The 15,412-nt window shown below is 46.8% G+C and overlaps 1 long non-coding RNA gene across 1 annotated transcript; it reads right to left on the bottom strand.

Annotated features, from left to right (window-relative positions):
- Positions 1–1,579: 1,579 nt before the first annotated feature.
- On the bottom strand, positions 1,580–2,870 carry LOC140213249 (uncharacterized). The gene is made up of 2 exons (XR_011890201.1): positions 2,635–2,870; positions 1,580–1,852 (listed from the first exon to the last, which is right to left on the bottom strand). It is a non-coding gene; the product is annotated as an uncharacterized lncRNA (long non-coding RNA).
- Positions 2,871–15,412: the final 12,542 nt, after the last annotated feature.

The raw sequence follows: 15,412 nt of genomic DNA, 5'->3' as shown, positions 1-15,412 counted from the left end.
ACCACGTGCGACGAAGGCAGGCACTACGCCTGTAGGTAGGCAGCTCAATGTACCCTAAGAGACCCGTGTATGTGAATGCTCACTGTTGCCATATGGTTCGTCGCCAATGTATAATGTATTGTCTGAACCTCATGCGGTGACTGATTGCTGTTTAATTTTGCTGTTATGTCACTTGGTTATGGTCGCAGTGTTATGTTTTTAGAATATTGCGGCCTGGTCGGTTGCACTGGGAAGCAGTCTCTCGAAGTAAGCATTCGCTCCTGCAGCCTGCACAGCGACATAGACTCCCAATTTTCACGCACCGTGATTCGTGCTCCCCGTTCGCGCTTTCCTGCTGCAGCAATGGGCATATTGTGCCTCTGGCCTTTCTCGGCCGCGATTAGGCATGAACGGAGACCAGCATACGTGCTTACATAGTCCGATGCGTATGAAGTTGATAGCCAGATGGTTGGAAAGGCCCGCAAAAGTAACTGATGGAGGCGATGCCCACGAAAGCGACTTGTCCATAGTGAGACAATGTGAGACAGCAAGTGTGAGCCACACATTAGCGGCCCCCGAAAGAAAAGAAACGTGCAGGTTGGAAAGGAGTGAATGGCTAAAATCTGGGGTAGCCCATGTCGCTGTGTAGGCTGCGGTAGCAGATGCCTGCGTATCCCGATTGCTTCGCAATGCAATTTGGGCATTTTTAACGGCGACTGTCGCTGCAAACAAGTGGCACACTCTGTCCAATATGTTTCCGCTGCTGGTTGTTGCTCGTTAACCTGACCACCACGTGCGACGACGACGGTGAGCCGTTTACGAGCTCGCGTCAATGATTCCAGCGTATCTCGACATGCCAACTTTATTTCTGCTATTGCACGAGAATGTACACTGCTTGTCTTCTGCCAATAAAGTCGCGCGTTCTGTTCACTCACTTGTGGCTTGTTTGTATGGGCGTCAGTAGAGGCTCTTGGCAATTAGAACGCACCACCTACGCGGCAGCGAAGGCATTGAGGCATGCCGCATAGCCTGCAGGGCAAGCACGGCGCGTACCAGCGCACGCGACCGGCAAAAAACGGCCATATTGAATTTTGCTCTAAAAAAAAAACTGTGCACTTCCGCTTCCGGTTTGAGCAACGTCATCTGGCGTCCCCCAAAGTAAGTTCCATGCGCTGCCGCTGCTTATTTTCGAACCACGGCGGAAGGTACAGTTTCCCTTCTCTAAGTTTGTTCTTTATTCTATGGCCCCAATGTGGAAACGCCAAGCAGCGCGGTCGCGTCGTGGCGTAGTCTCCGCTTCGTTTACGTCGTGCCGTCCGCGCTTTTCTTCGCTGCTCGTTCTCACGGCGCTCCGTTTTCGACGGCGGCAGATCGCCTGCTTGCTCAACAGCGATGCAATAATTGCCGTGCGGTTTCAAGAAGGTTGCCGACGCCGACAGCTTTTTTTCGTGGCGCCAACCTCACGATAGGGGAGCGTTTGCTTCCGAACGTGTACGGCGTTGAACAAATTGTGGACGGTGATGTGAGAGTGAAAGGCAAGTGCGTGTCACAGTTGTCAGACAAGATCGTAGACGACGTCGAGTTAGAAGTACGCACCATGTTCAGAAATTTAGCCACTTTTATTTCAATTACAACATAAGTCACACTGGCAGCAGGAACTTCTGTTGTCATACTGTTCGATGACTGCAGATCTATTGGGCTGCTTCTTGACGGTTCCGTCACTTCACAAAGGCATGTTCTGGAGTCTGTTTCACACGTGTCTTGCTGCTGCTCAAGAGCTGCGTCGCTGCAGTACGAAAGCACATGTCCCGGTGGTGCTGACTGCTGAGAAGACTGTTGTGATTGCCATTGGTCTGTTTGGCGCCGCTTCCATCTGCATCGCATATAAATGAAACAGTATGTGTGCCTATTTGTTGTGGGGATTAAATTACTCCCAATTATATGTTTGAAAAGGTAACGTTCCTGTGATTGTGTGCATATATTACTCTACAAGAGTGGTACCACTACAAGTTATGATACTTGCACACTTAGATACTTAGAAAGCACGGGCAAACAACAAACATAACGCGCACGTCTCGAGCGGCTGATTTCCGATCTGCCGCTTCCCGACGCACGCCACGACCGCGGCTTGCATTAAATACGGTCTGCTACCACACCAATGTAGCGCGCGGCCCCTATCGTTACCTGCACAACTAGTAATTTAAGTTGCAGCGTTTGGAAAAGGGAAATAATTCTCTTGAGCTGGTCCATGCCGATCGCGAGGGAAGCCACAGTGCAATCAAATAAATTCGGGGATTCTAAGTGCCAAAACCATGCCAAAACCAAGAAACCATTATGAGGCCCGCTGTATTGGGGAGTCTCAGGAATAATTTTAACATCTGGGGGTTCTTTAACGTGCACAAAAATCAAAGTACGCGGTAACAAGGGTGTTCTTGCATTTTGCCCCTTTCGAAATGTGGCCGCAGTGGCTGGGAATCGAGCACGCGTCGTAGAGCTTAGCGGCGCAACACGCATGCATTTACCGCTAACAAACGGCGGATGCCACCACAATTCAACAACGCGACACGACTAAACAAACGGCCGTGCACTAAAAGCAGGCATATGACTATTCCGCTTTCAAGATGTTACACGCGAATGCGAAAGTATGAGACTTACTTGACTCGGCCGCGCACTGCAGTTATCCATGCTTGTCGTCTGTCCTCGTACCACTTCCCAGGAAATCTGTAGAACTTCACGGGCTGCGTAGGACCTTTCGTGTTTTCGAAGCTGCTGTGGCAATCGACAACACATCAGTATTACGTGCCACCTTTCCTGGCTGATGAGGTCGCATTCGGCATCGCAAAAACCACGCGCACGAGCGCTCCCTCCGTACAGAACACGGGCGCGCGCCAGCGCAGCGACGACCCTCGAAACATCCATCGGTCCGCTAGGGGAGCATTCGGCGCTGGTGCCACGCGGGCAAACTTTAGGTTGCCTCGTCTATAGTATTAACATCTACGAATTGGGGCCGCGAGCATCGAAAAAAAGAAGAATGTGAAATGAGATTAACAGAAATTGTTTTATTTTTTTTATTCTTTCCCAGAAAAATTAAAAATATCTGCGTATAAATTAAATTAAACTTTGCGGCTTGCTTACGTTGTCTAGCGACAGGCAAACCGGCGAATGACGAGCCAGATGTTTGCGTCATTCGTCAGACACACCGCCGAAGCGACAGAGACCAGGCGCGCATCAGAGCGTTGGAGTGTTCGGGTACCCGTCTGCCTCTTTTTCTATTTTGGGATTTAGCCTGGTTTGGTGGCCTTCCGGCGAGTTATTGCGTTCATTCGGAACTTCGACATGGCAGCACTGCACTATTGGACTACGGCAAGGTGAGAAACTTTGTTCGACAGTCTGCGACGCACTTCAAGCCATTAGGCTTACTGCCCGGCACAGTTAACGTCGCAGTTAACGAAAAACAGCGTGGGCGTCGTGGAGCAGTTAATTTGAATTAAAGAATCGTACTGGGAGATGCTTGCGACGCTTCCTATAAGCCCCAATATTATTTTAACTAATATCGGTAGTTTTTGGGCACGCTAGTCGCACAGGGTGCTGTGACGCAGTTACGCGTGTACTGAATTTTACTGCGACCAGTTTTGGCGCTTTCTCTGACTGCCAAAATTATTGAAACTAATTTCATTACTTTTTGGGCTACTTTCGAGCGCAGTGGGCGCGCCTGGCGCTGCGACTCGGTTAGCGAAAATAAGGTCGGCCGTGGTGCGCGGTTTCGCGCTTTATTGCACTGACAAGTTCATGGCGCTTTTCTTTCTCTGACGCCCAACATTGTTGAAAATTATTTTCGATACCTTTGTTATCAGGCCCGCTCGCCGCGCCTGTTGTGAAGCAGCGAAAAGCATCTCTGCCGTGGTGACAGTTAGTTTGGCGCGTACTGAATCTTACTGCGACAAGGTTGTGGCAATTTTAATGTCCCCGCAACAATTTAAGCCTTCTTTCGGTACCCACGCTTGTCGAAAACGCGACGAGCAATCGTCAAGAGTGAAAACACGGGAGTGCGTTGCTTGCGCCTGCAGAACGCACAAGAGATAAGCCACGGAGCTGAAACGCCAGGAACTAGTAACTCGAAAATTCTGTCTTCTGAACGGCACCCACGCATTTTGTCTTGAGTGGGAGGAGAAGGAATTCTGCGAGCGTCCAGCATGCTCTGGGTGAGAGCCTGTGTTGTGGCCAGCTCTTTGTATTCGTAACGTACTGTCGCGTCGGTTGTAGCCAAGTTCGCGAAACGCGCCGTTGCCCGCGCATTGGTGCTATTAAAGTGCAGGAGATAAGTATTGGGAAGAGGGGAATGCTTGGAATTAGAATGTGTTTGTGGTATGTACGGTATTGCTTGGGATGAGTCGCGTGTTTTCTACGCCGTGTGTGTAAATACGAACTGCTTTTGTTTGTAATGCCGCCCACTCACCACTTTCGCACGCTTCGCCTCTACAGGCATCATTCTTACATATGTTAATACCAAAATAACGCTTGTAATTTTTTCAGCTCACGTCGTCTGGTGGAGCTTCCTGCGGAAACTACTGTTACTTACCTGGTGCCACAACGCTGGATGAATGCACAAAAAGCCCGCGACGAGAATTTACAAAGAACAAAATAAACGTTAATTCCTCATTTCACAAGGTGTCTTGCGTCTTTATGAAATTGCACGTGGCAAATATACAATGGAGGCTTGTGAAGATCGTTTGGAATCAATTTTACTTAATAAGATGATTTGCAAATGAATATTTAATAAATAAAAAATGAATATATAAATAAATATTTGCTGCGAAAGCAAAAAAAAAAAAAAGCGGAGCCGGCGTGACGCGCACCAGCTAGTATTCAAAACACGCGCGCACAAAACTGAAACCGGAAGTGTGCTTCAGGTGTTAACATCCACGGCTTGGTGCGCTGCAGTCAATTCGGCCGCTGGGCTCTATGGGAGTGTCCGCTCGTGTATTCCTTTCTCTGTGCTGTCGCTCTACTAATCGGCCGGGCTTGCGAGCTGCAAGGATGTGCTTGTTTAATCCTGTGTTTTGTGTTTGCTGTAATGTAATGTGACTTAGTTCGCGTGCGCATAAGTGCCACAGACAGCTTGTGTCTCGCTGCAAACTCGCCGTATGAGTGGCGCGCCAGTCAAATGTGGACCAACGATGTTTGTGCCGCAGGGGGCAGAGTTCTGACTGGTCTGGTTTAAGCCTGTTGCCAGCTTTGCGGGTCAATGTTGCCAGACTGCCTACCAAATTTGACGGGAAAAAACACCGTCAAATGTAGCGAATGCAACACGCCGTTTTCGAAGCGCACAGATAAACTAGATCACACGAGCGCAGGCTCCCAGCTCCCGACAGTACCGGAAAGCTGCTGCATAACCCGCGCGCTTTCGAATCGCTTGCTTGTTGTGGGCCCTGTTCTCCGACGGTACGAAGCGCTTCCTTTCGCTGCACACGCTTTGGCTGGTCCGCGCGGGACGAGGCTTTCGCTGGATCTGAAACTGAAACGCGTTGCATAACGATATATCGCTGCGCGCTCTCGCTACAACGTTAGAAAAGGGTTGCATCGCCTTGATTTGCACAGGCAGTCTCCTGACGGTTACGCTGCTCGCAATAAAGACTTTTCTGGAAGTGACACTCGTCGCATAACACTTGGGGCGCGATATATCGCTGCGCGCTCTCGCTACAACGTTAGAAAAGGGTTGGATCGCCTTGATTTGCAACAGGCAGTCTCCTGACGATTACGCTGCTCGCAATACACTGTTCGGAAGCGGAGACGCGTCGCATAACTCTTGGTGCACGATATATCGCTGCGCGCTCTCGCTACAACGTTAGAAAAGGGTTGGATCGCCTTGATTTGCAACAGGCAGTCTCCTGACGATTACGCTGCGCGAGCAGCGTAATCGTCAGGAGACTGCCTGTTGCAAATCAAGGCGATCCAACCCTTTTCTAACGTTGTAGCGAGAGCGCGCAGCGATATATCGCGCCCCAAGTGTTATGCGACGCGTGTGAGTTTCAGAAAAGTCTTTATTGCGAGCAACCCTTTTCTAACGTTGTAGCGAGAGCGCGCAGCGATATATCGTGCACCAAGAGTTATGCGACGCGTCTCCGCTTCCGAACAGTGTATTGCGAGCAGCGTAATCGTCAGGAGACCGCCTGTTGCAAATCAAGGCGATCCAACCCTTTTCTAACGTTGTAGCGAGAGCGCGCAGCGATATATCGCGCCCCAAGTGTTATGCGACGCGTGTGAGTTTCAGAAAAGTCTTTATTGCGAGCAACCCTTTTCTAACGTTGTAGCGAGAGCGCGCAGCGATATATCGTGCACCAAGGGTTATGCGACGCGTCTCCGCTTCCGAACAGTGTATTGCGAGCAGCGTAATCGTCAGGAGACCGCCTGTAGCAAATCAAGGCGATCCAACCCTTTTCTAACGTTGTAGCGAGAGCGCGCAGCGATATATCGTGCACCAAGAGTTATGCGACGCGTCTCCGCTTCCGAACAGTGTATTGCGAGCAGCGTAATCGTCAGGACACTGCCTGTTGCAAATCAAGGCGATCCAACCCTTTTCTAACGTTGTAGCGAGAGCGCGCAGCGATATATCGCGCCCCAAGTGTTATGCGACGCGTGTCAGTTCCAGAAAAGTCTTTATTGCGAGCAGCGTAACCGTCAGGAGACTGCCTGTGCAAATCAAGGCGATGCAACCCTTTTCTAACGTTGTAGCGAGAGCGCGCAGCGATATATCGTTATGCAACGCGTTTCAGTTTCAGATCCAGCGAAAGCCTCGTCCCGCGCGGACCAGCCAAAGCGTGTGCAGCGAAAGGAAGCGCTTCGTACCGTCGGAGAACAGGGCCCACAACAAGCAAGCGATTCGAAAGCGCGCGGGTTATGCAGCAGCTTTCCGGTACTGTCGGGAGCTGGGAGCCTGCGCTCGTGTGATCTAGTTTATCTGTGCGCTTCGAAAACGGCGTGTTGCATTCGCTACATTTGACGGGGTTTTTTCCCGTCAAATTTGGTAGGCAGTCTGGCAACATTGACCCCCAAAGCTGGCAACAGGCTTAAACCACACCAGTCAGAACTCTGCCCCGCAGGGTGCGTTCCCTTTGTCTCTGGTTGTCGTAGAATGTTCAGTGGACGTCGCAAAGAAAAATTGCATATTGTTAGCGTGCCACTGCTCGTCCACTGTGCACCGGCATGTATGCTGGGAGTAACATCGCAGCAGCGGCAACTTGGAGGGCGCTTTTCGACCGCGTTGTACCATTAAAAAGGTGAGTAACCGTGCTTGCTAACTACACACGTGTTGTGCGTGCTTCTCGTGTGGGCATAGAGTGCCTTGCGAACGTAGGAAAGAGAACTACCACAATAACAGTGAAGCCTATGCCGGTGCTTGCTGGGTGTAAAAGCTTTGTTGCGCAAATTTATTGCCATAATGTGGAATTGAAAATCTTGATAAGCGTTTTCTTCAGATGAGAAAGATTACGTTCGGTAATAATCGTGTTGATCGGGCGCGCTTGTGCGTGAACTCGCGCCTTTCTGCTGAAGTGACGTGATAACGGCTCATCTGCCTCTTGACCGATTCTTACTGCAATGGTGTTTCCTCGCGTATAAATGATTCGACGTTGTAAATAATCTCTGCTTTCAAGGTTTTCGGTTTACGAGAAGTATTATATAGGGAAAAAAATCTAAGCAATCACAGCGTGCTGCTGGAACAGGTTTGTTTTCAAGGGGTGTTGCCATAACTTTGACGTAACTAAACGTTGCAGGGGAAAGTTGCTTAAAGTCATGAAAGAAAATCTAGAATTGTTATGTAAACAAACATTGATGTAATGCGCTGCTGCTGCTACGTGCGTCTACTAAAGTTTGCTTTCTTGAAGGGGTCCCTGTTATCGTGACATGCATCAGTGACTTCGACTTTGTGCTCTGTTGCCACCCTGCACCAGGGCAGGCATTGTTTTCGTGACTGGTTTTACATGCTCCTTGCATGTGTTCACGATGTGACAGTCTTACTGTGCCACAGATATAAGTTAACACATAATTCTCTTTTTAGTGGTGAAGCTGTGACCCACTACAGTGTCCACATAACCCGTGGCCATGGCTTCAGCAGCACGGCGTGTAATCTGTAATCTGGATGGACATGTCAGGTATGCATTAAGTGTACTTGTTCACAAAAGTAGGATCTCGGTATCATTAGTGGATAAGTTTATCAACATACTACTTAATGCAGCTTACTAAATGGGCTAAATATTCATACAACTTCATTGCACTTGCGGCTTCTTTGTGTTTGCAGACATTATGCACACATTATCTTGTTCAGTAAAAAGTAGACCTCACATGTCCTGACGTTTAGTATTTTTCTCGCATCAATCGCTTGGCTACAAGGTCAATTTTATTTTCGCTTAATACACAGTATATTTTATTTTGATTTTGGTTTTATTTGTTTGGAACTGTTTCCTATGCTGTAGCATATATTTTCATTTTTTCCATTCTGCTTATGCTACACATGTGCACTTTATGTCCATGTAAAAATTTGAAGTGTAGTGTGCCATATATGTCACAGGTCTAAGCACACAGTATGCATACCATTGTTTAACATTGATATTTACAATTATTTCTGTCTTGCTCTCAGAATAAGTGCCACTGGCAAATACACATTTGATGAGCACGAATTCCTTGAAATGAAATAGGAAGGCCAGTATTCATTGTGCTGCAGTTACTTAAGTAGTGAGGTGTTTTCTGGTAAGCTTGCTGTATTTTCTCTCACTTTCTTCATATTCTTGGCAAGCTGCCCCTATTGATGCTAGTAGGCATTGTAGTAGTTGTGAGTGTGTGTACTGCAGCAATGTCGCAGCTACTTTGCACACCCTACAGGGTGCCAACAGGTACCTATCACTGTTCTTGCGCATTTCTGAGAACCAGACATGTCCACTCGGCAAAACTTGTAGTGTCAATTTGAATTTGCCGGTCAGTTCATGTAACTTTTCAGGATAAGATTTACGCAGCGAGGGAAAGGAGACCATACAACATGACCTCGGCTATCAACTGACTGTTTATATTGATGGAAGGATTAACAAAAATAGCACTGGATGTGGACTTGTGTTGTGCACAAGTTAATTTTAGAGCGAAGGCATAAGTTGTAATACAAAGGTATAATAACGCGATAAACGGTGTTTGGATAAAAAAAAAAGTAAGTAAATAGGCACAGACTAATTTATGTCCCTTGTAATCTAGAAAAGATGCCTTTCTTCATACGTTTGTAATGGGGGCTGGCTCACACTTATTGTTATTTATGTGGTGTGCCTGATTGGTTTCTCTTGCCGATTTTCAACCATGGGTGAAAACAGATAAACAATCCTAATCCGGCCTGGAGCCCCATTGCGGATATGTGTGGCCAAGTCTGACGAGCATACTTGTTTGTGTAGTGAAATATGGTGATCTCATAGGTACATATATAGGCACCAGCCAGTCTGCCCTATGCACATTTGACCACATGTGAAAGGAATAAAGTACACTGCCTCTGGCACGTACTGGATAAATTTGGTGCTATCATTCACCAAGGACGCCTCGCTTGCCTCCTTGCCTTTCTCAATTCAGTTGTGAACTGTTGTGCATATGCTGCCTACTTTATTTTTGCTGGAAATATGTGGGCATAGCAGTCCAAAAGTGAATTGACAAAGGGACCCACGCATTGGAGGCTTGCTTAGTTAAAGATACCAAAAATTTGTCTCGTATCTGTCAGGGGTAGTGTAGTCTATTCTTTCGATCACTTGCATGTTTGGTCCTTTGTATATCGGGCATGCAGACTAGCCGGTGCCTCAGCATGCTCCCAGGAGAGCACCATAATTCACTCAAAGGACCAGTGTGCTCGTCCCATTTGACCATGCATGGACACGACAAGCTCTGCACTGGATTTAAATTGTTCAGTTGTTTTGTTCGCCTATGGCAACCGATTGATACAACACATCAGTGAGAAATACCATATCTAAAGATGGGACGTGTGTCAGTCAACTCTCATTATGATTGCATGACAAAAAGGAATACTATCTAATGACATGGAATAGCTATCACCATACTTAATTATTAAATTCTTTTTATGCAAGTTTGTTTACCATGCTTCTATGCATTTGCTGTTCAACTTTTCCCTCCCTCTGAAACAGCGCTTGGGGGTAAACGATAAAAAAAGCCAGACATGGTTTGGTGTATTTCTTAATTGGTATATATGCCATCATACCGGCGGCCAACACAGGTATGACGGTAGGCTTGAAATGTACGAGAACTATGCCAGTAGCTGATGGAAATATTCCACAACAACTGGCTCTAGGATGTCCCAAGGATGCGTTGGATTGCCCGTACATGAGCACTCCTATGCTCATTTCTATGCTCATTCTATCTATGCTCATTTAATCGGACAGTGAGAAGATTTTCCAATTCACACTAGCAGTCCACAGACTGGTGTCCTTTGTCAAGTAGAAACCGATACAGCCGAAGTAATTCACAACATGTACACGCGCCACAGCTTATCCACGTTGCACGTTGGCACAGCCAAGAGCGATTTCTGCTTACTGTAGTTACTGCAGCACCCATAGGCCACACATTGGTTCCTGAAAAACTTTGTGTGAACCGACCTGACATAAATTTTTCGCAGAACTAGCTATAACATCTCCAGATCGTTCTGCAGCAAGTGATACAGCGTGTATTTCTGTGGTTGATTGCCAAGTTTTGTTAATTTTCTGCCCTTTCTACCATCCAGGGTACACGTGCACTCACTTCAAGACGACGATCCTCCCACTCAAGAACAGCCTCTCCTCAATGATAAGTAGCGAGAATAAATGAAAGGAAAATATCACATCCGTAACCAGACTGTTACTGTGTTTTCCTTTCATTTAACCTCCTCCTGCATGTAAGGAAGCATTTATATGCCCAATAAATGCTTTTGCCGAATTTCTTTCGTTGAGTAATGTCTAACATGCACCATATGTACGGGCACATGTACATGTTTTCAAAAGTATTGCATCTTCGCTGGACATACATACATGCATACAGGCTGCATGTATCAAGCACTAAAGACAGTCACGCACAGGTAACATTTCTAAATAGGGTCTGACTGCCATTCGGACACATCAGAAAATGTTACAACACGTGGTGACCAATTTTGTTATGGCAGTGCTATGAGCACCAGTAGTCTAATGTATAAGCTCATTAGAGATTCATTAGGAAGACATGAGAAAGTCACCAGAAAACTGCTTTGAAGCGCACATTAGGAACACATTTCATGCTCACAAGAAAAACAGTCATCGAGAATTGAACAGAAAGACGGTGGCCAATATGTTTTAGAATGACATTAGGAATACATCTGAAAATTCCGAAGAAACTCATCAGAAAGTCTAATGGCTGTGATGTCGAAACTCATAAGACTTTCATATGAAACTCGTCTCATATTTTCTTAAGGGAGGAACGGACAACTTAATCACCCAGGCCCATCCCTCTCCGGAAAGGCACGAGAGCGTCGGCAGCCCGAGCGCTGGGGTTATAACTTAAAACAAGGGGGTGGGTTGGGGTGCGGCGGGGAGAGTCTAGTGTCATCGCACCAACAGCGGCACAGAAGCACCGCTAGGGTGACGGAAACGCCGCCAGCGACTCGGCAAATGCTACTAAGTGCGTGGGCTCTGGAATAAAGACCATTCCTTCCTTGGTGGCTGTGACCTTATGCCTTGGTATATCAATCGGCAATCAGTTCTGCATGGCGACAAGAGGCGTAATAGAAACGCTATGAAAAAATCGGCCTCGCCGGTTATTTAGGCAGGCAGGCAGGCATAGGCCGCGTTCCTTGAAAACATGAAAGACAGCAGTTGTGCGCATCACTTTTAAAGGGGTTTTGGTAGAAAGATAGTCGGAGAAGTAGTAGCCTGAAGGAAATGAATTTCGCGGTACGTAATTTTTTCTGTGTAAGTAAGGAACACGAGGAAACTGTCCTTTTGGAAAAATTTCCGAAGAAAAGCAAAAGGCTTGGAGGTACAGTCATCATGGATTCTTGGTTTTTCGCCTCAACAATTTGACAGACGCTCCATACTAAGGAAGTAGAGATGTATGTTTAAGGAAGTTTTACAGCTGAATGCTTAAGCATGCACCACAGGAGGTGTAAGATTCCCATAATGCATAAGTAGCTATTGAAGATGGGTAACAATACGTATGAATTCGAGAAGAGGAAATGTTCTGCTTGATAATAAAATGGCTTCCAATTCAAATTTCTGGTTATACTTTTTATTGAAGAGTAAATGGCGACGGAAGTTGGCTTCAAGGTCACTGATATGAACACCGCTCTCTTTCCCGATTGCCGCTTTTCGAGAAGCGAGAGTGGAGAGGGAAGCTAAGGAATGGAAGCTGCCGCCTGTCTTTGCTCTGGCAGGCACTCAGTTGGCCACTGACATCGCTGTTGATTGGACACCGCCAATAATGTTGTTCGAGACCGCACAGAGTAAGTACCAACATGGGCATCGACAAATGCCTTAACGTCACCGCTCTTCTCTCGTGGCATAAAATATTTGTCACAGGGCCGTAAGTCTTCACCGTCGTGTCTTGCTGGAGCAGCTGCTGAAAAAGTGGGCATGGCTGGACGACTCCGATAGCAGCAGTTCCAGCGATGACGAAGACGATGGGCCTCCTGCGCCCAGTGTCCCAGTTGCCACAGTGAAGCATGGGCGCGACGAGTGCGACGGTGAGGAAGAACATTCGTCGAAGGAGAAGTCGGCTGGTGTAGGAGATATCTCACCCGCTTTCGCAGATGGAGACCCTGGACCGTCCAAGCAGTACTAAGCAACCAAACTAAGCGTTGTTGCCTGTGGCTTGAAGTTTACCATAGCGAACACATTCTAAAGTCCCCTTTGAAATGTTTATGCCTCTTGGTTGCAATGTCTTGAACTTATGTTTGTCGTTTCTTTCTAACTTTCTCGTTTAGAAGTGAAATTTGACTGTAAGATATGCAGTTTAAGTTCGTCAAAATTATGACCTGGGTGGGTAAAATCGTCGGCGACGGCTTTGCGAAGCTGTTTAACTGTGTCCGCGGGATATCCGTTTAATCTGATGCTCTCTGACTGTCTCGGTTCACCGATCGTAACCAGCCTTTCTGGATATCAGGGTTTAGTTGGCGGGAGTGCCACCATGTTGTGCAGTGACTTTAACTTTTCTAAGTTCCCGCGGTGACGTAGAGAGGACGTCGACGAAGCAAAAATAGAACGATTTAAAGCTGTCAATGCGCATTGTACTTCACGGCGAAGCTTGCCGCGCCGGAGCTATCGGTGTTCTTGATAGAGAGTGGCCGCTTCTCGGGTGGAAATTACTTGTCATCTTAGGAACGTTTAGTCATGATGAGACAAACCCAGCGGTAATTGATTCCTGCCTATTCAGAGGCCTCCCGAATGGCAGCCACTGTTCTTTTTTCCTTTTTTGATGCTGCGAAATCATCGGTCTAGGATAATTGTCGGAAGCACTTCGCGACAGCCTTAGCTCGGGCCTAACTATGATGTCGCCTAGTCAAATACATGGGAAACGCAGAAACGCTTTTCTGAGATACTCAGCTGGCCTGTTTTATTCGGATTGTTGTATTTGAGAGAAGAAGTTGAATTCTAATGAATTTTAAGCGAAATTTCGAATTAGTTGCGAATGTTTTAAAAGAAATTCTCAAAAATTTGTTTGCATGAAAAAAAAAAGATAGGCGCACGAAACATACAAATTTGCAGCTCTGCACCTAAAATAGATATCGCAGCTCTGTAAACTATATCCATGAGAGCATTCCAATCCGACAAATTTGATATGTCGATTTAAATCTTGCGTTAAATTGTAACATTTTTCATAAGCAAATGTTCTGCTCACAAATTAGTGATATTCTTAAGAGTCATGTGTATAATACATCCATTTTGACCACGTTAGATGTACTTTTAGGCGAAATTCACGAAACTGTGATATCCTTCTTGATTGCTGAGAGACAGACATTTTCGTTTTCTGAAGATATGCAAGGTATTTTTATAAGGCGCAAGCCTCTGTTGTTTATGATCGGCGTCTGAAGAGATGCCGCACCGAAGTACCATTTCAATTTTCCTTTCAAAGCAACGACCCAACATTTCCAAAGTACTATGTAGTGCATAGTGAAAGCAACACTCCGGTAAGGAAACTCTCTCCTTTCCTGGTAGCGAAGTGTCTGAAAGACAAAATCGGACCAACATACAAAGCATCCAAAATGTCTAGCGGGGACCTCCTCCTAGAACTGAATAACAAAGATCAAGCAGATAAGCTCTCTGAACTTACCAGTATTGGCGAAGCGACAGTGACTGTTTCAGCCCACAGAACACTTAATACAAGCAGGGGAATAATATCTGAAGAAGACTTCATTGGTTTAAGCGACGAGGAACTCCTGGAAGGTTTTCAGGAACAAAATGTCACCAAAGTACACAGAATAGTAATCCGAAGAAACGATCAAGAAATCCCCACCAAACATGTTATACTCACCTTCGGAACAAGCGTAATGCCTACTTCACTCGATGCAGGCTATGTCAAAGTCAATGTGAGACCGTATATCCCGAATCCCAGACGGTGTTTTAAGTGCCAAAGATTTGGACATGCTTCACATGCATGCCGAGGACAAACAACTTGTGCTAAATGCAGCTCCAACGACCACCAATCAGAGAATTGCACTTCTTCGCCACATTGTGTTAACTGCAAGGGAGATCACCCAGCTTATTCGCGGTCCTGCCCTTGCTGGAAAAAAGAAAAAGAAGTCATTGCACTAACTGTTAAAGAAAAAATCTCGTTCTTCGAAGCCAGAAAAAGACTGTCGTACCTTGCCCGAAGAAGTTATGCCGAAGTGACGCAGGCGGGGGCAGCGTCACAGAGGCCTCCGGAGTCCTCCGAGCACACGCGCAGTGGTGCCGCAGTGACTCCTCCCGCCCCCGTGGTGGAAGCAGTCAGTACTGCTTCACCCTCTTCGACGGCCCTGCAGACACCAGCCCCACAGGGCCCTAAAATCAAACGAACCCCAAGGCCCGAGGCACGTGTCTCGGCGCCTAACTCTCGGTCCTCCAGCGCCTCAGAGAGAGCGATGGAGGTCGACACAAAAACTCCGGTGTCATTGACACCGAAGGATAAGCGCTCTCTCGAGCGCGGCAAGAGGGACAAAATCCCAATAACAACTCAAAATAAAAAAGCGTTAACCTAAAGATTATCGCTCATTTGTATTAGCCTTTTTAAATCCATGTCACCTATACCACACCTCTTAATTTTTCCGTAATGTCATTTCTTATCTTTCCATTTTAAAATGGCTTTTGTTATCCACTGGAATTGTAGAGGGCTTTTACACAACTTAGGTGACATTAAAGACATATTAATGAACTTCTCTCCTGTAGCCCTCTGTTTACAGGAGACAAACCTAGGCGAA

The sequence above is a fragment of the Dermacentor andersoni genome, chromosome 9 (genome assembly GCF_023375885.2).
Source record: "Dermacentor andersoni chromosome 9, qqDerAnde1_hic_scaffold, whole genome shotgun sequence".
NCBI classification, from domain to species: Eukaryota; Metazoa; Arthropoda; class Arachnida; order Ixodida; family Ixodidae; genus Dermacentor; species Dermacentor andersoni.
The sequence above is the reverse complement of the archived record's forward strand: the minus strand, read 5'-3'. Positions and strand labels throughout refer to the sequence as shown.